The following is a 26,150-nucleotide window of genomic DNA, read 5'->3' as shown; positions in this document are numbered from 1 at the left end:
GTTTGCTTGAATGTTGATTATATCGATTTTTTATGATTGTTTGTGAGATTGTTTTGCTTATTCTTTTTGTTTGTTTGTTTTTTGCTTCTGTTTTTCCTCATCTCGCTTGATATTAGTTGTTGTTTGTAGTTTGCATTCATCTCCAGGTACTTGTTGCTGGCATTTGTTGGGATTAGTGGCTGTTCTATTGGAGTTTTCTCCCCATATATAGTTTGTTCCCCTCTTCTTATTCTCTTTCTTTTCTCTCTTACTTTTTTTTTTCCTTTTCCCAATTTCATTTTTGCACTCCTTTCTTTTTTTTCCTCTCTCTCTTCTTCTTTCTCTCCTATCCTCTAATTTGCCTTTCTTTGGTGGTCACCATTATTTGGGGTTATTAATATCGTGAATACATTTCTGTTCAGTGCCTTGTGTGTTGTACCTGGTTGTGTTGTATTTTGTGCCTTTAAATCAACGCAGGAAAGAGAGAACTACATAACCAGACACCCGGAGAAGAGAGACCATGGGGAGACAAAGAAACAGCCCACATATGAAAGATAAGCAGGCATCACCAGAAAAGGAAGTAAACGAAATGGAGGCAAGCAACCTGTCAGAGAAAGAATTCAGAGAAATAGTCATAAGGTGGATGAAAAGAATGGAAGACAAATTCGACAATATGTGTAAGAACCAAAAGGAAATGAAGAAGAACCAAGAAGAAATGAAAAGTGACATCGCTGCTGTAAAGAACTCAATAGAAAGCATCAAGAGTAGACAAGAAGAAGCAGAGGACCACATCAGTGAGCTAGAAGACAAGGTAGGAAAAAATACCCAAGTAGAGCAGCTTCTAAAAAAAAAAAAAATAAAAAGCAGGAGGAGAGCCTAAGGCAGGGGTGGGCAAACTTTTTGACTCAAGGGCGACAATGGGTTCTTAAACTGGACCAGAGGGCTGGCAAACTTTTTGACTCGAGGGCCACAATGGGTTCTTAAACTGGACCAGAGGGCCGGAACAAAAGCATGGATGGAGTGTTTGTGTGAACTAATATAAATTCAAAGTAAAGGAGAGGAGGGGAGAGCAAGAGAACCAGATAGAACAGCCGGATCCAGCCCGCGGGCCGTAGTTTGCCCACGGCTGGCCTAAGGGAACTATGGGAAACCACGAAACAAAACAACATCCACATAATAGGGGTTCCAGAAGGAGAAGAAACTGAGAAAGGAATAGAAAACCTGTTTGAAGAAATAATGACAGAAAACTTCCCTGATATAGGGAAGAAAAAACGCACACTAACCCAAGAAGCTCACAGAGTCCCAAGCAAAATGAACCCCCAAAGACCGATGCCAAGGCACATTATAATTAAACTGGCAAACACCAACGACAAAGTAAGAATCTTAAAAGTGGCCAGAGAGAGACAAAAAGTTACCTACAAAGGAACCCCCATCAGACTAGTGACTGATTTCTCAACAGAAACGCATCAGACCAGAAGGGAATGGAATGAAATATACAAAGTCATGCAAAGGAAGGGTCTGAATCCAAGAATACTGTACCCAGCAAGGCTATCAATCAAAATTGAAGGTGAAATCAGGAGCTTCACAGACAAAAAAGGACTAAGGGAATTTATTACCACCAAACCAGCAATGCAAGAAATGCTAAAGGTTCTGCTGTAAAAAAAAAAAAAAAAAAAAAAAAGGAAGCGAAAAAGGAACAGAGGGGTAAAGAATAAAAATGATGACAAACAAGTACTTATCAATAATAACTTTAAATGAAAATGGATTAAATGCCCCAATCAAAAGACATAGGGTAACGGGTTGGATAAGAAAACACAACCCATATATCTGCTGTCTGCAAGAAACCCACCTCAGAAAAAAAGACGCACACAGACTGAGGGTGAAGGGATGGAAAAAGGTTTTTCAGGCGAATGGAAATGAAAACAAAGCTGGGGTAACAATCCTTATATCTGACAAATTAGATCTCAAAGTGAAGGACATAACAAGAGATAAGGAAGGCCACTTCATAATACTAAAGGGAGCAATCCAACAAGAAGAAATAACTCTAGTAAACATATATGCATCCAAGACAGGAGCACCCAAATACATAAAAAAACTTCTTCGGAGGATATCAAGGGAGAGATTGACAACAATACAATCATAGTAGGAGACTTTAATACCCCACTGTCACCACTGGACAAATCCTCTAAACAAAAAATCAGCAAAGAAACATCAATCCTAAATGACTCACTAGACCAGATGGAATTAATTGACATCTTCAGAACATTTCACCCCAAAGCCACAGAATATACATTCTTCTCAAGTGCACATGGGTCATTTTCAAAGATAGACCATATGTTGGGTCATAGGCAAAGTCTCTTCAAATTCAAGAAGATAGGAATCATACCAAGCATCTTCTCAGATCACAGTGGCATAAAACTGGAAATCAACTACAATAAAAACAATAAAAAAAAAATCAAACACATGGAGACTAAACAGCATGCTATTAAACAATGACTGGGTTACCAGGGACATCAAAGAAGAAATAAAAAACATCATGGTAACAAATGACAATGAAAACACTACAATCCAAAATGTATGGGACACAGCGAAAGCAGTCTTGAGAGGGAATTTCATAGCTCTACAAGCCTACTGCAAAAAACAAGAAACAATGGTAATAAATTACCTAACCCTACAACTCAAAGAGTTAGAAAGAGAGCAACAAGAAAAACCCAGTGTAAGCAGAAGGAAGGAAATAATAAAGATCAGAGTGGAGATAAACAACACTGAGAAAAAAAAAAAACAATACAAAAGCTCAACAAAATCAAGAGCTGGTTCTTTGAAAGGATAAACAAGATTGATGAGCCTCTAACCAGACTCACCAAGAAGCAAAGAGAGAGGACCCAAATAAACAAAATCAGAAATGAAAGAGGTGAAATAACAACAGACCTCACTGAAATACAAAGGATTGTTAAAAAATACTACGAACAACTCTATTCCAACAAACTGGACAACCTGGAGGAAATGGACATATTCCTAGAAAAAAATAACCTTCCAAAACTCAATCAGGAAGAATCTAACATCTCAATAGGCCAATCACTATGGAAGAAATTGAAGCAGTCATCAAAAAGCTTCCAGCAAACAAAAGCCCGGGGCCAGACGGCTTCACAGGAGAGTTTTACCAAACATTCAAGGAAGAACTAAAAGCTATCCTCCTCACACTATTCAAAAAAATTCAAGAGGAAGGAACACTTCCAAGCTCCTTCTATGAAGCCAGAATCACCCAAATACCAAAAACAGATAAAGACAGCACAATGAAAGAGAATTACAGGCCAATATCCCTCATGAATATAGATGCCAACATCCTCAACAAAATTCTGGAAAATCGGATCCAGCAGTACATCAGAAAGATCATACACCATGACCAAGTAGGATTTATCCCAGGAATGTAAGGATGGTACAATATCCGCAAGTCAATAAAGGTGATACATCCCATAAACAAATTGAGAGATAAAGACCACATAGTCATATCAATTGATGCAGAAAAAGCATTTGACAAATCCAACACCCATTTTTGATAAAAACGCTCAGCAAGGTGGGAATAGAAGGATCATACCCCAACATAATAAAAGCCATATATGACAAACCCACAGCCAACATCATACTCAATGGGCAAAAACTAAAACCATTTCCCCTAAAAAGAGAAACAAGATAGGGATGCCCACACTCACCACTCTTGTTTGACATAGTATTGGAAGTATTAGGCATTGCAATTAGACAAGAAGAAGAAATAAAAGGCATCCAAATTGGAAAAGAAGAAGTAAAGCTGTTCTTATTTGCAGATGACATGATATTGTACATAAAAAACCTGAAAGACTCCATCAAAAAACCATTAGACTTAATAAATGAATTTGGCAATGTAGCAGGATACAAAATTAACACCAAGAAATTTATGATATTTCTATACACCAATAGTGAACTTACAGAAAGAGACACTAAAAAAGCAATCCCATTTACCATCGCACCAAAAAAATTAAGATACCTAGCAATAAACTTAACTAAGGAGGTAAAAGACCTATATGTGGAAAACTACAGGACACTGAGAAAAGAGATAGAGTAAGACGTAAACAGATGGAAAAACATACCATATTCATGGATTGGTAGAATCAACATCATTAAAATGTCCATACTACCCAAAGCTATCTATAGAATCAATGCACTCCCCATTAAAATACCAACGGCATATTTCACAGAGCTAGAAAGAACTCTCCAAAAATTCATCTGGAATAAAAAAAAGACCCCGAAAAGCCACAGCAATCCTGAGAAAGAAGAATAAAGTAGGTAAGATCTCAATACCAGATTTCAAGCTGTATTACAAAGCCACTGTTCTCAAAACAGCCTGGTACTGGCACAAGAACAGACATATAGACCAATAGAATAGAATAGAGAATTCAGATATTGACCCAAACCACTATGCTCAATTAATATTTGACAAAGGAGGCATGAACATACAATGGAGTTAAGACAGTCTCTTCAATAAATGGTGTTGAGATAATTGGACAGATACATGCAAAAAAATGAAACTAGACCAACCAACTTACACCATACACAAAATAAACTCAAAATGCATAAAGGACTTCAACATAAGACAGGAAACCATAAAAATACTAGAGGAATCCACAGGCAGAGAAATCTCAGACATATGCCGAAGCAATTTCTTCACCGATTCTGCTCCTAGGGCAATGGAAGCTAAAGAGAAAATAAACAAATGGGACTACATCAAAATAAAAACCCTTTTCACAGCAAAAGAAACCATCAACAAAACAACAAGAAAGCCCACTGTATGGGAGAGCATATTTGCAAATGTTATCACTGATAAAGGTTTAATCTCCAACATCTACAGGGAACTTATACAACTTAATAAAAGGAAGAGAAATGATCCAATCAAAAAATGGGCAACGGACCTAAATAGAATCTTCTTGAAAGTAGACAGAAGGAAGGCCAAGAGACACATGAAAACATGCTCAAAGTCACTAAGTATGCGAGAGATGCAAATCAAAATGACAATGCGGTACCATCTCACACCTGTCAGAATGGCAACCATCAAAAATCAACAAAGGACAAGTGCTGGTGAGGATGCGGAGAAAAAGGAACCCTCGTGCACTGCTGGTGGGAATGCAGACTGGTGCAGCCACTGTGGAGAACAGTATGGAGTTTCCTCAAAACACTAAAAATGGAGCTCCCATTTGACCCAGTAATCCCACTTCTAGGATTATATCCCAAGAAACTAGAAACACCCATCAGAAAGGATATATGCACCCCTATGTTCATAGCAGCACAATTCACCATAGCTAAGATTTGGAAACAGCCTATGTGTCCATCAGCAGATGAGTGGATTAGAAAACTATGGTACATCTATACAATGGAATACTATACTGCTCTAAAAAACAAGGAATTCTTACCATTTGCAGCAGCATGGATGGACCTGGAGAGCATTATGTTAAGTGAAGTAAGCCATGCAATGAAAGAAAAATACCACCTGATCTCACTCGTTTATGGAAAATAAAGAACATTATAACCTGATGAACAAAAAGATAGATACAGAGGCAGTAAAGCACCGAACAGACTGTCAAATTTCAGCAGGAAGGCTGGGGAGTGTTCGGGAGGGAGGGAAATAGATCAACCAAAGGACTTATATGCATCCCTATAAGCACACCAATGGACACAAGACACTGGGGGGGGTGGGATGAGGTCATGCGACAGGGATAAGGAAGGCTGGGGGAAGGTCAATGGGGAAAAAAAAGGAGATATATGTACTAATATATGTAATATTTTTAAAAAATTTTACTACTGTTAATGAATCATAATGTAAATATCTGTGTTTACAGGTTGAGAACCGCTAGTAGGGTCGCCTAAGACCATCGGAAAACACAGATATTTACATTACAATTCATAACAGTTGTAAAATTACAGTTTTGAAGTAGCAACGAAAATAATTTTATGGTTGGGGGTCACCACAACATGAGGAACTGTATTAAAGGGTCATGGCATTAGAAAGGTTGAGAACCAGTAGTGTAGACAATGCGTAGCCTCCAGCATCTCCCCCTTTTTTTGTTTTCTTAATAAATTTTGAAAGGTGTATGCTGCCTGAAGGGCTTGAGTCCTTTTAAGACTTTTAGATTCAATGAAAAGGATTAAGTTCTTTCATGTCCTTTAAAAATTGTTGTCAGGCATCTATGGAACTAGTTTGCAGTAGGCTCCTTTCTGGGTCACCAGTTCTTTGAGTCCCCTTCCCAATCACTGTCCTCTTGTGACTTGACAGCAATGATATACGAGTTCTGGATGGTGGACAAATGGTGAGCAATGCAATGCAGGTCCAACCTGCACTGGCGTGGTCTGTGCAACTTGCACAGGCACACAGCTAATGACTGCTATCGTGGCAAGGAGTCTTTATTATCCCCCATCTCTGGACTATTTCTCCTCTGTCTCATCAGCGTGTTGCTTGGGGCCACTACTACTGGTCAGTTCCTTTCTCAGATCCATTGTTGAAGTTTCCACATGGGCTTGGAGAAGTTTTCTGGAAATACACAAGCATATCCTTGACCAAAGGTTAATAAAGGGACTCTTCCATAAACCAGACTCAGGATTTTTCTATTTAACCAAACCATTTTCCTTTGGCTTATTTTCTGACACCAGTGTAATTCCATGGGTGTCTTGCCATCAGCATTACAAGTGAAAAAAATTTAAAGTAATTAAGGCTTGATGTAGTTTACTTACAGAATATTTCTCCACTATTCCTCCATTTTTGTTTTAACATGCAAGGGGGACATTTATTTATTTATTTATTTGCTTGCTGTACAATAATTTGGCTTTTGAAAATCCTGCAATGCAGCCTTGATAGCTTTTAATTCAGTTCTTAGCACAGAATTATGACTGGTTTGGATGACTTGGTCTAAATTCATTGCATGATAAACAGCTTTACTATGAGATGAACCGTCAGTAAAAAAGAGTTAATGCTCCAGGAATAGGTTCCTGCCTAGTACTACTAAGTTCCCCTGAATATTTACTTAATTTCAACTTGCCAATTTAAATCAGTATGAAGTAAGGCTTATTTTCTAACTTTATTTGTCCTTGGGTGTGGACAGTAAATGACACTAATTGGATTTCTGCTATCAGTCTTTGAGTATATTGATATAAGCTTTGTTATGGAGGCAAAATGCAAATTATTTACATTTCTTTTTGAGGGCTAATACATTGAATTTTTTTTTTTTTAATTTTATTGATATTTTACAGAGAGGAAGGGAGAGGGACAGAGAGCTAGAAACATCGATGAGAGAGAGACATCGATCAGCTGCCTCCTGCACACTCCCCACTGGGGATGTGCCCGCAACCAAGGTACATGCCCTTGACCGGAATCGAACCCGGGACCCTTCAGTCCGCAGGCCGACACTCTATCCACTGAGCCAAACCGGTCTCAGCAAATAATACATTGAATTTTAATTACTGTTTTCTAGATATTGGAAGGAAATAGCCTTCTGTTTTTTTTTGTTGATTTTTTTTTTCCCCAGAGTAATTTCTAGAGAGTTTCTTTTAAAAACCTTTTTTTTTTTCTTTTAAACAGAGCAACAAACTTGATTGCTTTTTAAGTGCTGGTCAATACTGTAATGCATACATATCAAGTAAAAGTAACTCTTTTTACTTATGGTGTCTTATTAATGGTGAGATTTAATGCTTGAATAATAACTTTTAGTTTACTTTGTAAATAGTAGTGGAAAAGTTTTTAAAATTTCTCCTTTTTATTAAGCTTAAAGTTTACTTTTAAACAGCATTCTTTTTGGCTAGTGCTCATTTACATATGTATGCAAATTTTTACTTCGGACTTTGCTAAAACCAATTGCTTAACATTTTGGCTTCTCATATAACTGAGTTTATATGAGACCGTGATTATATTGAAAAAAGCTAATTTATTAAGTAGCTAAAGTAGCATCTTTATTGAAAAAGTAAAGTAAGCAAACTTATATATTTAACCTATGAAGTACAGATGCTGCCCCATCCCACAGCCTATTTAAAGAACAGGCTGTCTAAGGCTTTGGGTCTTAAAATTCCGTTGCTGAATAATCTGGTTTTGCTTAGGAAGTATTCAGCAACTTTGTCTTGCCCTCCCTTAGATGTTGAAACCTTTATAACATTTAGATTATATGTATATAAATAAAGTATAGTTATTAATTTTTATTTGATAAAGCTTTCCACATGATTTCAAGTATATTAGAGCAGCCTAATTTAGTTCAAAAATATTTCTTTTAAGAGAGAATAAATTCTTGAATCATTCTAAGGCCCTTGAAATGTCCCAAGGCTATCTCTCGGTTAAAGTCATGAAATTTAACTTGGAAAGACGATCTAATATACACAATCCAAAGATTATATTGTATACCTTTGTAATTATTCTAAAAGATATTAATTAAATTTAAACTGGTTTTTATGTTAAAAATTTAGTTCAGACAATAGAATTAATTCTTTTTTAATTAGGCCAATTAAATATTATATTCTGGGTTGAAATTTTACTACATGTAGTACACATAAGGACTACAACATATTTTGAACTACTAATTTCTCTAGAGAAAATGCAATAATTATTTTTCTCAAAAACGAATTTCTGTACTTTATGCATTTTGTTATCACAACCATATAATTTCTCCCAACTTAATTTGAACTTTAAACTTTTAGAAGCCTTAAATTTTTAGGCAAGTTAAATACTTAGCATTTCTTAGATTAGTAATACCTTCACATTTTAAAGGATATATTTCAAATAAAATATAAGATATATTTAATTAATAGATTCAAATCTATCTTTTAGATTTTTCATACGAGGCAAACTCAGATTAATATTTCAGTATTTTGTCATTTTAAAATACCTAGATATTTAATAATTTTTATTATTTAATTCAGTAATGCTCCAAAGTTTTAAGTTACCAAAGACTTTGGAAGTAGGCCTGTAGCCATTTGAATTTTAAAACCGCCACATTCTTCCTTAGAGATAACATCTAAGGTTACTGCTGCAGGAAATGTGGCTGGCCCCCTCCTTCAATAGAGAGTGAGCAACTGGATCTCCACCGTTAATATACCTATAATTATTACTGAAAAGCTCTACCACAAATTCTTCATTTTTGTTACATTTATTTATTTATGTTTTAACAAATTTGAGATTCTAAAGCCAATTATTACCATCTAAGGCATTTACTTTGGCAAATTCTGTAACAGAGATAACTTACTGACTTTCAGTGGCTTTAATGTTAACCTTGGAATGTGGTCTATTATTATTCAAGAACTACCCATTATTATGGAAATACTAATCTTGTGCCTAAACCCAGCCTGTATATTTTTCTTGTGTCATTTTTGCCATCTTTTAAAGAAAAAACAGTCTTGGGTTTATTCTATAGCATCTGTAAAGAGAGGGGGCTCAGTTTTAAGAGGTCACCCAAAATTGGGCGGGGTGCGCCTTTTTCTTAAGCTAGACTTTTTCTCTATTCATGCACAGGGGCGGGGGGAGGCTGTTCCTCAGCCCGGCCTGTACCCTCTCCAATCTGGGACACCTCAAAGATGTCCTACTGCCGATTTACAGGGATTGGGCCTAAACCGACAGTCAGACATCCCTCTCACAATCCGGGACTGCAGGCTCCAGCCACTCACCTGCCTGCCTGCCTACCTGATTGCCCCTAACCACTCTGCCTGCTGGCCTGCTCGCCCCCAACTGCCCCACCTGGCAGCCTGATCACCCCCAACGGCCCCCTGTGCCAGCCTGCTCACCCCCAACTGCCCCCCTGTTGGCCTGCTCTCTCCAAACTGCCCCCCCCCGCTGTCCTGATCACCTCCAACTGACCCCCACTGATGGCCTGCTCACCCCCAACTGGCCCCCCTGCTGGTCTGCTTACCCCCAACAGCCCCTGCTGTACCATCCTGGCCTGATCACCCTGTGGCGACCCAAGGTCCCAGACCCTCCTTTTTTTCTTTCTTTTTTTTTTTTTTCTTTTTTTATCAGTGCCTTCTTGAGCAGAGGCCAGGGCGGCTGGAAGCAAGTATCTAGGATTTATTTATCTTCTATAATTGAAACTTTGTAGCCTTGAGTGGAGGCCAGGGCGGGCAGGAAGCTTGGCTTCCTCCATTGCCGGGGGCAACCTAAGCCTTCTGCTTGCTCCAGCTCCATGGCCGGCCACCATCTTGGTTAGTTTAATTTGCATACTTGCTCCTGATTGGCTGGTGGGCATGGCTTATGGGTGTTAGCAGAGTGATGGTTAATTTACATGTTTCTCTTTTATTAGTGTAGATACTAATCTTGTTGCCTAAACCCAGCCTGTATAATTTTCTTGTGTCATTTTTGCCATCTTTTTTAAAAAGAAATATATTTTATTTATTTTTTTACAGAGAGGAAGGGAGAGGGATAGAGAGTTAGAAACATCGATGAGAGAGAAACATTGATCAGCTGCCTCCTGCACACCTCCTACTGGGGATGTGCCCGCAACCAAGGTACATGCCCTTGACTGGAATCGAACCTGGGACCCTTCAGTCTGCAGGCCAACGCTCTATCCATCAAGCCAAACTGGCTAGGGCAATTTTTGACATCTTTTAAAGATAAAACAGTCTTGGGTTTATTCTATAGCATCTGTAAAGAGAAGGGGCTTAGTTTTAAGAGGTCACCCAAAATTGGGCGGGGTGGGCCTTTTTCTTAAGCTAGACTTTTTCTCTTTATGGGTACAGAAATCCCAGATGTATCCCTAAATTCTGAGAAATGACTCATCTATCTAAATTTCAAATGATGGACTGGGAAATTAAAAAAAAAAAAATGACGAAAATGAGACTTTTAATAGCACTCTTGAGAGTAGGCGTCCATTTTACAGGATCATCAAAAGACTAGTAATTAAGGGGTTGGGGCCTTTTTTAGTTACTTCCCTTTGACTATGGAATTTTCCTAGGACATGTGTTATTGGCCACGTGTCTTCCCACCCCCCACATCCTGTTTTCTCTGGGGAAATTCATTAAATGGCCTGACCACCTAGGTTTCTTTTTTTTATTAAATTAAATTAAAGGCATGCTTAAAAAACTAACAATAAACAAATTAAACAAAACAACAAAGACAGATAAAACCACAATCAACAGATAAGCACCCATAACATATAGACAAGACTTAATAAATAAGAGTTCTTTTTCTGGATTCTTCTTTCTATAGCATTGACTGGCCTCTAAAGTTATTTTAGCTAAAATCTGCCTGTCCCAAGGAGTCATATGGTAATTTTCAGACAAAGCATTAAAGAGTCCTTTTGTGAGAGGACTGATAGCCCCATTTTTTCCAGTCGTTGAGCCTTTCCACATTAGAGGCAGAGGATCCGGGGCCTTAAGTATAACAGACTTTTGATCCCCAATACAAATTAGACATAATGCAATTTGAACAAGAGCCCACATAGTTAAAGATGATAAGGGCACTCATTTTCCTTGAGCCTGATTTAAGAGAGTATGTTTTGACATGTTAATTTCTTTATCCTTTAGCATACAAGCTAAAAATTTACAATAATATTTTTGCCTTTTATTTGAATCCTTCCCCATTATAGCCTGGCTGAAAAGACGTTCTCACCCACTTATGGTTCGTGACTTCCATAGCTTGGCACAAGCTTTGCATGCAGTGAATCTCCCCACCTTTTTCGGTGACCCCACCTTTCCAGTGAACTTTCTTCATTTTTTGCTCAGGCAAATCTTCTCCATGTCCCTGTTCACACACCAGATGTGTCTGCCACATCCATTGGCAGCTAGGGTTCAAGGTTTGGAGAGGGGGCTGCATAGAAATGGATATACCAGACAAGAAATATAAATTTAGAAGGCATGGGGGGGAGCCAGGTGGAGGTTTCACTCTAGTGGAGAAGCTCCCTGACTTCTCAGTTCCCTTTGCTTTAATTTACCCTGTTTCCCTGAAAATAAGACAGTGTCTTATATTAATTTTTGCCCCCAAAGACACGTTAGGTCTTATTTTCAGGGGATGTCTTATTTTTCCATGAAGAAGAATACGGTACACATTTATTGTTAAATGAAAATAAAGGAAATTTATTACCTGTATACGGTACGGTAGTACGGTAGTTGTCAACACAAACCAGACAAACTGTGAATTCTACAGTATCAAGAATTTACTCATTTATTCAATGACAATCATGTCATCATCTTCTGGAACATCATCATAACAATCCAATTCCTGAATTTCCTGGTGAATTTCTTGTGACTCCATTTCTTTCAGAATCAGTGGACCAAATCTCTGATGTTTAGCAATAGCACTGTCTTCAAATGAGTACTTCTTGTCAAGGTAGCCTGCTCGCAGTGCATTTGCAATGCAACTGTCAGTGATTTTCTCCCATGAATTCTTCACCCAAGTCACAATTTCTTGCAGTTTAGGTTTCACAAAGTTTCCACGCTGATTTCTCTCCATTCTATTTTCAATGTAGTCATTAATTTCCATGCGCAAATTATCTTTGAATGGCTTGTTTATTGCAATATCAAGAGTCTGGAGATAGGCCGTCATTCCTGCGGGAATCATTATCTGATCTATTTTTCTTTTGTGAAGAAATGTCTTCATGTCTTTAGCGCGGTGAGTGCTGGCTGCATCCCAGACTAGCAGACCTCTTTGGCTCCCTCGCATAACAAGCGGCAGCATTAAATCGACCCACTTCCTTATAACTGCTTGTGTGGCCCAGGCTTTTTCAGTTTCAAGAATAAAAACGCCCAAAACACGTTCAATCTTTTCCTTCTTGCCCTTAGAAATGATTAAAGGTGGGATTTTAGTGCCATCCAGACGAATTGCCAAAATACAGGAAACACGTGCACTTTTGTAAGCAGTGGAGGGAATGTATGCTAAGGAGGCACCCCGCTGTTCAATTGTTGTTTGAGATGATTGGCCCATAAACACTGCAGTTTCATCCATAGCAATCATGTTGGAAAGATTGTATTTAGAGAAGTCAGCATCATCAATAAAGGACTTGAATGCAAGTGCTTGCTTAATAACTTGAGTATCTTCCAACCTAAACAATGTTGTAGATCTTCTTAAAGACAGTTCACTTCGCTGAAGGAAATTATCCAGCCAGTGTTGTGATGCTTTGAAGTCTTCGGGGGCTGTGTCAAACTGTGGTGCCATTGCAAGGGCAAATTCTTGAATCTGAGCCCTATTCACAACCAAAGCCTTTGCTCTCCTGTCAACAACCCATTCACAGATCAGGTCTTCCAGCTCGGAAAATAACGGTTGCCGACCTGATCCACACTTGCGCTTTTTAGCATTTCCCTTGTCCACTTGTTCAATGAGGTTACCATACTCTGCTCGCCATTTTCGGACCAGTCGGATACTCAACATCTTCTCTTTGCAGAAAGCAGTAAGATTTTGGCCCCAAGAGTCTTCCACGATTCCTTTCTTGTACTCCACGGAGTAGCGTTTTCTTTTTGCGCTCATTTCTAGGGGTAAAAAAAAGGAATTGGGGTATCAAGGTGGGGGGAGGGGGATCACTCAAAATGACACAGCGGGGATCAGAAGGGGGAATCAAAATGGCACAGGAGAATCAGAGGGGGGATTACCATTTTAGTAACCCCTTTTGATCCTCCTGTGTCATTTTGATTGTCCCCTCTGATCCTCCTGTGTCATTTTAAGTGATCCCCCTCCCCCCACCCCTGTGCCACTGAACACCTTCACCAGACATCCCCCCTACCCCTTTATCAGACATTTACCCCCTGGGGCCTGCCTGGGGACTGTCACTGGACTTGCTGGGGCCTGGATCTGGGCTGGAGCAGGGTCTGCCACTGACTGAGAACCTTCAGTCATCATGAAGGTGGCCGCGAGCATCAGGTAGTGTCACCAGAGACAGACCAGCATTCACCACCTTCACTGCGTCCCATCCGCTCTAATCCTCCTGTTCTTCTACATGCATCTATGAAAGTCTCCTCCTCTCTCCCGCCCCGTGCTCACCGCTCACTCCGACCTCCGCTCCGCCTCCACACAGCAGTGATGTCAGGACTCCGCGTAACGTTACTGGTTGCTAAATGCCAGTTGGGGCGGCCCTAGTGACCAGTTTACGGTAAATTAGTTTTCATTCTGAGACAGAGCCTGGGGGCCTTATTTTCGGGGGATGACTTATATTTCACTCAGAAGGAATCCTGTAAGTAGGTCTTATTTTCGGAGGATGTTTTATTTTTGGGGAAACACGGTACTAGTGTACACATTTGCCCTTTAGCAAAGCAAATAGGCATATCAAAGGTAAAGTTTGGTAAACAGTAAAAGGATTATCAGGTTAGGGGATTGCCTTGAGCCACCATTGTCTCAACAGAACAATTGGTGCATAGCATTTAGCCCTTGCTAAAGCCCAAGGTCCATCAGCCTTCTGTGTTCCTTGCTGAACTTTCATGATAGTGTAGACAATGGGTAGCTTCCAGCACACTAGTTTGGAGATGTGGCCACTAGAGAGTCAACCACAATTGTTCACTGTATTCTTCTCTTGGCTACCTAATGTGTTTGCATTTTGATGTCTCCATCTATAAGAAGGAGGATCTAAGGATTCCATGGGATGAGGGTTGGATGTGCCTCGTCAATGGGGTACATTCAGTATTAGTGGAGTTTGTTAGTTGGGGAAGGAAAGGTTGTATAAGTCTGAGCTCTTTGAGATGCAATCTTAGTGTGCTTAATTCTTTTTCTTTACCACCCTACACTACAGCAGTGGTGGAATGATAGTTTGGTAAAGATTGAGAAGCTAATACTCATAAAATATTTTATATATTTTTCTTCCATCATTTTTAGCAGCTTTATTAAGATATTATTGACATATAAAATTGTTTATTTAAGGAGTTCAATTTGATGTTTTGATATACATATTTATTGTAAAACTATCATCATGAACCAGCTAATTAACCTATAACCTCTACCGTAAAACCATAAAACACATTAAAATCTATAAAATACCAATGGGCTTAAAGGCAATAGAGGCCTATCCATAAGAATGTAGCTGTAGAGTAATTGTTTGTGTGAATTTCATTTATTATAATGCAATAATATAATGCTTAACAAATGATTTAAAAGAAAAGTATTACTTAGAATTCTTTTATTTCCATTATCACTTAATTTTATTTATTTATTTTTAAAAATTTTTTATTTTTTATTTTACATTTAATATTATTTTGTATTAGTTTCAAGTGTACAGTATGGTGGTTAAATAATCATATACTTTAGAAAGTGTTCCCCTGATATTTCCAGTATCTACCTGGCACCATACATCATCCTATCTAATAAAAGAGAAACATGCAAATTGACCATACCTCCACTACACCCACAACCCACGCCCACCAACCAATCAGGAGTGAGTATGCAAATTAACCCAACCAAGATGGTGGCAGCCATGGAGCTGAAGTGAGCAGGAGGCTTGGGTTGCCCTCAGCTATGGAGTAAGGCAAGCTTCCCGCCTGCCCTGGCAGGCCCTGGCCTCCGCTCAAGGCTACAAAGTTTCTTTTCTTTTTTTTAAAAAATAAATCTTTATTGTTCAGATTATTACAATTGTTCCTCTTTTTTCCCCTCATAGCTCCCCTCCACCCGGTTCCCACCCCACCCTCTGCCCTTACCCCCCTATTGTCCTCATCCATAGGTGTACGATTTTTGTCTAATCTCTTCCCACACCCCCCACACCCCTCTCCCCCTGAGAATTGTCAGTCTACTCCCTTTCTATGCCACTGATTCTACTATATTCACCAGATTATTCTGTTCATCAGATTTTTTATTCACTTGATTTTTAGATTCACTTGTTGATAGATATATATTTGTTGTTCATAATTTTTATCTTTACCTTTTTCTTCTTCTTCCTCTTCTTAAAGAATACCTTTCAGCATTTCATATAATACTGGTTTGGTGGTGATGAACTCTTTTTAGCTTTTTCTTATCTGTGAAGCTCTTTATCTGCCCTTCAATTCTGAATGATAGCTTTGCTGGGTAGAGTAATCTTGGTTGTAGGTTCTTGCTATTCATCACTTTGAATATTTCTTGCCACTCCCATCTGGCCTGCATAGTTTCTGTTGAGAAATCAGCTGACAATCATATGGGTGCTCCCTTGTAGGTAACTAACTATTTTTCTCTTGCTGCTTTTAATATTCTCTTTTTGTCTTTTGCTCTTGGCATTTTAATTATGATGTGTCTTGGTGTGGTCCTCTTTGGATTCCTTTTGTTTGGGGTTCTCTGCACTTCCTGGACTTGTAAGTCTATTTCTTTCACCAGGTGGGGGAAGTTTTCTGTCATTATTTCTTCAAATAGGTTTTCAGTATCTTGCTCTCTCTCTTCTTCTGGCACCCCCATATTTGGATGTTGGTATGCTTGAAGTTGTCCCAGAGGCTCCTTACACTATCTTCATATTATTGGATTCTTTTTTCTTTTTGCTTTTCCAGTTGGGTGTTTTTTGCTTCTTCAAATTTCAAATCTTTGACTTGATTCTTGCAATTCTCTAGTCTGCTGTTGGATCTCTGTATATTATTTTTTATTTCAGTCAGTGTATGCTTAATTTCTAGTTGGTCCTTTTTCATATCCTCCAGGGTCTCACCAAATTTATTGTCCTTTTCTAGAAAATTCTTGAAAAACCTTATAACTGTGGTTTTGAACTCTATATCCAGTTGTTTGCTTTCCTCCATTTGTTTCATTTGTGACCTGTTTCTTTGTCTCCACATTTTGGCTGCTTCCCTGAGTTGATAGAGTGGCTTTGTGTGCTAGGTGTCCTATAGGGCCCAGTGGCTCAGCCTCCCCAGTTACCTGAGGTGGACACTCTTGGTGCACCTCTTTGTGGGCTGTGTGCACAGTCTTGTTGTAGTTAAGCCTTGATTGTTGTTGGTATCACTGGGAGGAATTGTCCTCCAGGCCCATTGGCTGTGAGGATCAGCTGTGTCTATGCTGGGAAAATTTCTGTGCTGGAGAACCTTATGAGACAAGACTTGCTTCAGTGGGGCTTTGGTGCTCACTGAGTCTGCCCCCTGAGTGTGTCCCTTATGGATCTGAGGAGTTGTAATCTGGATGGTCCCACTCTGACCCCTGGGTACACTGGCTCTTGGATCTCCAAGGAGGTGCTAATTTAGCCTCTGCCTGAGGCCACCCAGCAGGAGCTACAGAAAGATCTGCAGATTCCTCCTCTTTGTTTGGGTTTTGGAGGTGCCCAGATGAGGCTCAGCTGTGAAGCAATGCAAGCTGCTGTGGGGCCTTGGGCCTTCTTTTGGATGTTCTGGGTCTCACTGACTCAACTGCAGTTTGTTGGGTAAGTTTAGAATTCAAAGGACCAGGCCATTCATATGCAAAAGCCTCTGCACTCAGCTTGGATGGGGTGGAGTCTCAGGGAGGAGCAAATAGCAATGGCTTTGTGGGGCAGGATCTCAGGGCGGAGCAAACAGCAATGTCTTCCCATCAGCCCCTGGGTCTCAATGTCCCGCGGTATTCGCTGCAAGCACCTCTGAGAGAAAGCCACCCCCGAGTTTCGCCTGCAGCCAGACAGTCCAGTTTCTCCCTGTATGAGTTTTGGTCCCCAGAGTCTCACCCGGAACTGGAGTTCAGAGCAGTTGGGAGCTTTTGTCTCCCTCTTGATTGAAAAAGCCAGCTGCATACTCAGTTGCCAGCCCTCTCGGTGTGGGTGCCTCCATACCTCTGCCTTCCGCAGCTCCTGTGAGTCTCAGTGTGCTTTTCTCTTTCCTTCTAGTTGTAGAATTTCCACTCAGCCAGCCTTCCTGTGGTTCTGGATGATGTCTGTTTTGTCTTTTAGTTGTAGTTTTGAAATTGTTGTGCGAGGCAGCACTTCAGGTGTTTACCTATGCTGCCATCTTGGTTTCTCCCAAAGTTTCAATTATAGAAGATAAGTAAATCCCAGATACCTGCTTCCAGCCAGCCCTAGCCTCTGCGCAAGGAGCTGCTGAAAAAAAAGCAAAAAAGGAAGGGCTGGGAGCTTGGGTCGCTAGGGGACACGGCCAGACTGAAAATGGCCATCAGCCCCCCACCCAGGCTGGCTAGGCAATCCAGTGGGAACCCTCCACCCTGAAGGGGCTGTGACCAGCCTGCAAACAACCATCAGCCCCTCACCCAGGCTGGCCATACCCCCATGGTGTGAGGGTCCCCGCTGGGGGGCTTGTACAGCCTCTAAACAGCCATCATCCCCTCACCCAGGCTGGCCAGGCACCCCAGTGGGGACCCCCACCCTGAAGGGGCTGTGGCCAGCCTGCAAACAGCCATCAGCCCCTCACCCAGGCTGGCCAGTCACCCCAGTGGGGAACCTAACCCTGAAGGGGGTGTGGCCAGACTGAAAACGGCCCTCAGCCCCTCACCTAGGCTCTCCAGGAACCCCAGCAGTACCGCCACCCTGATCTGGGACACCCTTCAGGGCAAACGAGCTGGCCCCCACCCGTGCACCAGGCCTCTATCTATACTAATAAAAGGGTAATATGCTAATTAGACTGGGAGACCTTCCAGGAGACCTTCTGGACGTTCTTCTAGAGAAAGCCATGGTGGCGGGGCCGAGGTAGAGGTGGTTAGTGGCCAAGAGGGGAGGGCGGTTGTGGGTGATCAGGCCAGGATGGGACGGCAGTTGTGGGTGATCAGGGTGGTGGGCGGCGGGGCCATTGGGGGTGAGCAGACCAGCAGGGGGGCCAGTTGGGGGTGAGCAGGCCAGTGGGGAGGGAAGGTGGGAGTGAGCAGTCCAGCAGGGGGGGGGGGCATTTGGGGGCAAGCACACTGGCACAGGGGGCCATTGGGGGTGATCAGGCTGGCGGGGGGGAGCATTTGGAGGTGAGCAGGCTGGCAGCGGGGGGCAGTTGGGGGCGAGCAGGTCACAGGCAGAGTGGTTAAGGGCAATCAGGCAGGCAGGCAGGCATGTGAGCGGTTAGAAGCCATCAGTCCCGGTTTGCGAGAGGGATGTCCGACTGCCGTTTAGGCCCGATCCCTGTAAACTGGCAGTAGGACATCCTTTGAGGGGTCCCAGATTGGAGAGGGTGCAGGCCGGGCTGAGGAACACCCTCCCCCCCTCCCCCCCACCCATGTATGAATTTCGTGCACCGGGCCACTAGTTATTACAATAATTAATTAGAATTCTTTCATCCAAACACAATCAGGCAGAGGGGTTAGAGGTGATCAGGCAGGCAGTCATTATAAATAGTAGTAGACTGTTGACATTCTTGATTCGACATTCTCAATTTCAATTATTTTCCTGAGACTTCAAAGATCATAATAACTTGTAATTTTGCAGGTATTTGGACTTGAAAATGGCTGGGTTTTAAAGCTAGTATGCAAGAAGGTAAGAATCAAGACAGTTAGTAAGAGAGAACCAAGGTGGCGCCTCCCACAACCACATGAAAATTATAACTAAAATACAGAACAACCATCATTTACAACCACCTGAAATCTGGCTGAATGGAAGTCCTACAACTAAAGAAGTAAAGAATAAAGTACATGGAGACTGGTAGGAGGGGTGGAGGTGTGAAATGGGCTGGTCCAACACCCACGTGTGGGGAAGGATATCTCTGTTGGGGAAGCTTTCCATGAGAAGCAATGGGTCCCAGCCCCACACCAAACCCCCAGTCCAGGGTTCCAGAGCTGGGGAGAGAAGTCCCTGTAACTTCAGGCTGTAAGAACCAGCAGGAACAGTGACTGAGTGATAAGGTGGCTGCTGGAGACCCAGGCAGTTCCTTTTAAAGGGCCAGCACATGAATTTACATGGTCCTATTCCTTCTGAGCTCCAGCGTTGGGCAGCAGAATTGGGGAAACAAGGAATATATGGGGAGGAACTGGATTGTCTGGCATCGGGGATGGCTTCTCCCAGACAGTGAGTGATGCTCGCAGTTCCTGTGCTGGGACCTCCCCATTGCAGAGCCAACTGGCAACCATATCTGAGTTTCCATCAGCCTGGTTCACACTATTCACTCCACCCTGGTGATTCCCTGAGACCCTGCCCCATCCAACTTAGAGTTCTACCCAAACAGTTTGCAGTGGCTTTTCCATATGAATGGCCTGTCTTGGCTTAGGCTTCAGACTTTCTTAAAAATGTCTCAAACAAGCAGCAGCTGGCATCAGGGTACCCCATGAGTATCAGTAAAAGGCCCAAGACCCAGCACTAGCAGCAGCCTGCAGCAGTGGGCAAACTACGGCCCACGGGCCGGATCCGGCTGTTCTATCCGGTTCTCTTGCTCTCCCCTCCGCTCCTTTACTTTGAATTTATATTAGTTCACACAAACACTCCATCCATGCTTTTGTTCCGGCCCTCTGGTCCAGTTTAAGAACCCATTGTGGCCCTCGAGTCAAAAAGTTTGCCCACCCCTGGCTTAGACTCACCTGGGCACTTCAAAGCTCAATACAAGTAGCAGACATCTGCAGATCACTCTGTAGCTCCTACCAGGTGATCTCAGGCAGTGGCTGACTTTGCACCTCCAGGGAGGCCCCAGAGCCAGTGCACCCAGTGGACAGCTTCAGACAATACCATATTACAACTCTTCATATCCACCAGTGACACACTCAAGGGGCATTCTGGGTGAGCACCAAAGCCCCAATGAAGCAAGTCTTGCCCCATACAGTGTCTCCTGCACAGCTGCTCTTCCACTGTATTCCCAGCTGATCTTCACAGCCAATTGGCCTGTAGGTCAACTCCTCCCAGTTATGGCAATAGCAATCAAGGCTCAAACAAGACTGTGCATAGAACCGACACAGGGACACACCTAGAGTGCCCAGCTCAGGTGACTGGGGAGGCTGAGCCACTGGGCCCTACAGGACACCTACTACACAAGGTCACTCTACCAATTCCAGTACACACAGCAGCTCTACCTAATACATAGAAACAAACACAAGGAAGCAGCCAAAATGCGGAGACAAAGAAACATGTCACAAAAGAAAGAACAGGAAAAATCTCCAGAAAAAGAACTAAATGAAATGGAAGGAAGCAAACTACTAGATACAGGGTTCAAAACAATTGCTAGAAGAAGAAGGAGGAGGAGGAGGAGGAGGAGGAGGAGGAGGAGGAATATATGAACCATAAAATGGCATAAATACATACCTATCAATAATTGAATCTAAAAATCAAAATAAATGAACAAGGTATCTAATGAATAAAATAAACTGATGAATAACATAGAATCAGAGGCATAGAAACATGGAACAGACTGACGAATCTCAGAGTGAAGGGGGAGAAGGGGGATGGGAAGAAATTAATCAAAGATCTTATATGCATATATGCATTACCTATGGACACAGACAATAGGCTGGTGAAGGCCTGGGGCAGGATGGCAACTGCGTGGGGGGCCAATGGGGGATGGCACAGAGGAAGACAATAATAATTAAAAAAAAAAAGACAGTCAGTAAATAAGCCCAGCCCACCCTTGCTGGGAGCAACATTTCAATACAGCTTTTGTTTTTGCACATGGAGCTTGCTGGGGACTCTATGATGTGACAAGGATGGTGTTACTTTGCAGATTTAGGTAAATTTAGGTAAGTACACTAATGATGTGATGTAATGCAATCCAGAATTTATTTTATTGGCAGAATTTATTTTATAGTTTATAAGCAAATCTTGAGCTCATAGATTCATTAGAGTCTTAAGGGATTACTTAACATTTTTAGTTACTGCATTTTATAGGAGAAATTGTATGATGCAATGTGTTTCACTTCACCGGGGAATTTGCAAAGCTTTTAGGCCACATTCCTCATAATTGTCAATATTTATTCTAGCGTACCTTTTCACGTGACAGTTTACATATAAATATTTTCCCATGGTATTACATAATGCTCATAAAGATCATGGTAAATGATTCCACAATATTCCAATGAGTTGCATGATCGTTTACCAAACCATTGTCCTATCATTCTACATGTAGGTTGTTTTTTTTTCTTTTCAGTTTTGCACTATTAAAGATAATGTTGCAGAGATAAATTTTGTATACTTCTGAAATATTTTCTGGGGGTAAATTCCTTAAGGTGGTAAAAGAAGATGGATATTTTTCTAACTCTTGATATATATATTATTATATTGTTTTCCAAAAATTTTATGTAAATTTAAAAAATGGACATCAATATATTAATGCCAGCTGAGGGATGCAGAATAGATATTTTCTGTTAGTTAAATGGGTATAAAATAGTTAAATATTATTTTATTTTCTAATGCTTTGATTTGTGCCCAAGTTAAACAGTATAAATCTATTTAAAATTCAAAATTTCCTTTTAAGTTCCTTTTAGGGAGTCATTCTGGGCTTTGGAGTTGAGAGAGGTGGAGATAAGAGTTTGAATCCCAGCTCTGCCACTTACTAGCTTTGGGCAAGTTACTAAACCTTGCTGGTCTCTTTCCTCATCTGGAAAGTGGGCATAACAGCATGTTTCTCACAGAGTTATTAAAAGGATTAACTAGGTTAGCATATGTGAAAAAGTGCTGAGCAAACACATTAAAAATGTTTCATGAGGCCCTAGCTCAGGGGTGGGCAAACTTTTTGACTCGAGGGCCACAAAGGGTTCTTAAACTGGACCGGAGGGCCGGAACAAAAGCATGGATGGAGTGTTTGTGTGAACTAATATAAATTCAAAGTAAAGGAGTGGAGGGGAGAGCAAGAGAACCGGATAGAACAGCCGGATCCGGCCCGTGGGCCGTAATTTGCCCACGGCTGCTAGCTGGTTTGGCTCAGTGGATAGAGCGTCGGCCTGTGGACTGACGGGTCCCAGGTTCGATTCTGGTCAAGGGTACATGCCCAGGTTGTGGGCTCGATCCCCAGTAGGGGATGTGCAGAAGGCAGCCGATCAATGATTCTCTCTCATCATTGATGTTTCTATCTCTCTCTCCCTCTCCTTACTCTCTGAAATCAATAAAGATATATTTTTAAAAATGTTTCATGAGTTTTTAGTGACATGATATGGTTTTGGTTTGTTGGCTGGTTTTTATCCCAGCCTGAACTTCAGTGACTTCTTGTTGCTCTCAAGATAAGCCCTTCTCGATCTTTCAGTGTACTGAGCGCCTCTCATCTGTGCATTAATTCTACCAATCCCTTTTCACAGGGAAAATCTTGACTGTGTCTTGCTGTTTCAGCATTCTAACTATGCCTTATAAGTAATTCCTCCCCTCCTGCTCCTGCCAACTTCATTTAGCAAACTCAACCACCCTTCAAAACAGCATCGGGAAGTTACCCTGACCCTCCAGCCTAACTTATTCCTCTTCCTCCCATAGACAACTATCCATTTTTCATATCACAGCATTTATTGTATTGTTCTATACTAGAGGCCCGGTGCACAAAATTCACACATAGATAGGGTCCCTAGGCCTGGCGGGTGATCAGGGCCAGTCTGTGGGGTGATTGAATAAATTTGTTGATTGAATAAATCAATACCTACATTACTAATCAGGTGTGCATCCAAATGTCTCAAAAAGGAAATAAAATCACTTTCATGGGACAAGTATTTGCCATGACAGGGACTGGTTGGATGCAGAGCAGCGTTGCGGGAGAAAGGGTTTTCTCTTCAAGGGACTGCTCTAGATGTGTAAATTGTGTAGTTACTAAATATCTATGTACTCTCACTAACCTGCAATCACCAGTCACGGTTCTGAACGATTCCCTAAAACCTCAGAGGACCGATAATTGCTGTAGGCTATTGAGCTCAACAATGTATGACACGTTTCTGAAGACAAGCCCTAAAGAGGAACCCCCAAATTATGATGAGCAGTGACTGCGCTGGAGGAAGTGATTAATCTCCAACAGGAGGACTTGGAAAGTGACATCTATTTGGATGATTAAGTTCTGATCTAATTGTCTAAAAAATAAAAGCAGGCACCCGGTTTGGCACAGCTCTTAAGTGCTAAAAATACACATATAAGCGGTTTAGGAAGAGTCTAGTTGGGAAACCTTGGAGAAAGTAAAACTTGAGTTAGATCTTGAAAGAAATGGATAAGTGAAGAGTAGTAAGTTTTCTTAGCAAGAACGGAAGTGAGACATGAGGTGTGGAAATAGTGAGAGGGCATTCTGGATGGAGCAGAGGAAGTTAGAAAGGGGATGGAGCAGGTGGTGGCTCATGGGGAGCTGGAAGGCTTCCCAGAGCATTCCCTGTGAGTGCACCTGTGCTGCCCTACACCACCCCTCCTGTGGCACAAAGGCTCCACCGGGGACTCTGAAGCACAAAAGCAAGGAGCAATTCCCCGGGCATCTTACTGTTCTGTTCTGCTGGGGAGAAGTAGCCAGGCCTTCCTACAGGGACTTCTCGGAAGGCAGGCGTGGAGTTGCAGCACGGGGCTTGGTCACAGCTGCCTGCACGCTGCAGCTTGTTGGATGTTTGGACTGAGGGTGGAGAGCAGTGGGGATTGAAAAGAAGCCTTTATTCTGGCAGAAAGACAGCATTTTCTGTACATGTTCCTTTGGAAGAACGTCCAGGATGGTATGTGTTTCATAATACTGTGCAACTGGATACATCCTGGGCAGGTTGGAGTCATGACTTTCCGTGTGTATTTTAATCAAGCCCAATCTCTTTAAAAATTTTATTGGCAGAGATGGGGAACAGGTATTTCGTACAGCCTCTGTCGCTAAGTGTTAGAGTGCTGAACTTTTCGTAACCCGCACCATCCAAAGACAAACATGCACCTATGCACTTAAAGGAAATTAAATGATCCAGTCAAAAACAAACCATGAATAGTGACTTGTTTTCTAGATTTGGGACCTGCATGCAGTCAGGTTTTTTCCTGGAGCCAAACAGCTCACTGGCCAGAGAGATCATTAACCACAGTGACCAGGGTGTCCATTAGAGACAGGTACTGTTTGTGGTGATGGAAATCATTAACTCTGAAAATGCGGGCCAGGTTACATGTAAGGCTCTTTCTAAATTAGGGCCCCAGGCTCTCCCGGACATCAGTCCGCGCGCTCCCGTGCCCCCATTCCAGCTATTGCAGGATTAACCACCCAGTGGCCAGAGGGCCCCCGACACCAGCCTGAGTGCTGAAAGCCGACAGCAGTCTTTCTTCTTTCTTTTGCATCCTAGGGGGTGACAACTGCTTGTCCTTCTCAGGTGCCACCACCCCCTTTCTATCTTCAGTCTGGTTAAACAAACAAACCAACAAAATTAAAAATGTCTCAGTTTATTGAGCATTTAAGTGTTGGCTCTATCTGTATTTCCTGATTGTCGCTTGTTAATTTTGTCTGCCTTGGCTCACTTGGATTCCCCTGGACACAGGATCCTTATGAATAGAACATTCCAGGCCAAATGTCTCAGTGACAGCTTGCTGTGAATGCTAATGGGGAGCAGCACAAAGTACAGGCCAGGCCCTGGAGAACAGCTGTGGTGAAGTGGAAGGAATCCTCCACCTGGAGTCCAAAGAAGTCTTCAAGTACTGAGTCCGCCACTAACAAGATATTTGATCAGGCAATCGCTTCACCTCAGTTTCTCTGTAACATGATGTGATAGAGTTCATCCTTTTTCTGTCTCTCTCTGGTGGAGGAGTATGCATCCTTGTCCCACGGTGCCAGGCATGGCCAGGTGATTTTGGGCACCCCTCTCTCCTGTGGAAGGACTATCCATCCCTGCCCTATTGACATCAGGCGTGGCTGTGAGATTTGCTTTGGCTGGCAGAAGTGAGTACGAGTGATTGTGTCACTATCGTATAGATGTCTGAAGAGCCATTGTGTGTTCTGCCATTTCTTTCTGTCAGTGGGTCCTGGAATGAAGACGATGCAGGGCAGGGCTGTAGCTGACCTGTAGTATGTGACATCAGTGAGAAATAAATGTTTGTTGCATTAAACACTGAGATTTTTGGGTTGTATGTTATTGCAGCATAACTTAGCTTAAGCTGATTAATACAATTGAGAATAATATAATCTATCAGATAGGCTTCTTATGAGAATCAAATAAAAGAATTAACTGAAAAATGTGTTGTGCACTTACAAGGTGCCAGTTACTATGTTCTAGATAGAAGAGCTACAAAGTTGCATAAAGTGTGAAGCCAATCCTTCAAAGAGCTAATGGTAGTAGAAGAGATATAGATTTCTAAAAAATATGATTATAGCAATGTATAGCATACTTATGGCCTTTGTAAGGGACTCAGGCTGGCTGTTGCAAATTCCCAAATTTAGGTAAACCTCTTAAAGTATGATTTTTATTTTCCCTCAGGAAATGCATGAAGAATGGTGAGGTGAGAAGAGCAAAACTGTAACGTGACATGTAGCTCACT

This window comes from Plecotus auritus, assembly GCF_963455305.1.
Source record: "Plecotus auritus genome assembly, chromosome: 3".
Lineage (NCBI taxonomy): Eukaryota > Metazoa > Chordata > Mammalia > Chiroptera > Vespertilionidae > Plecotus > Plecotus auritus.
The sequence above is the reverse complement of the archived record's forward strand: the minus strand, read 5'-3'. Positions refer to the sequence as shown.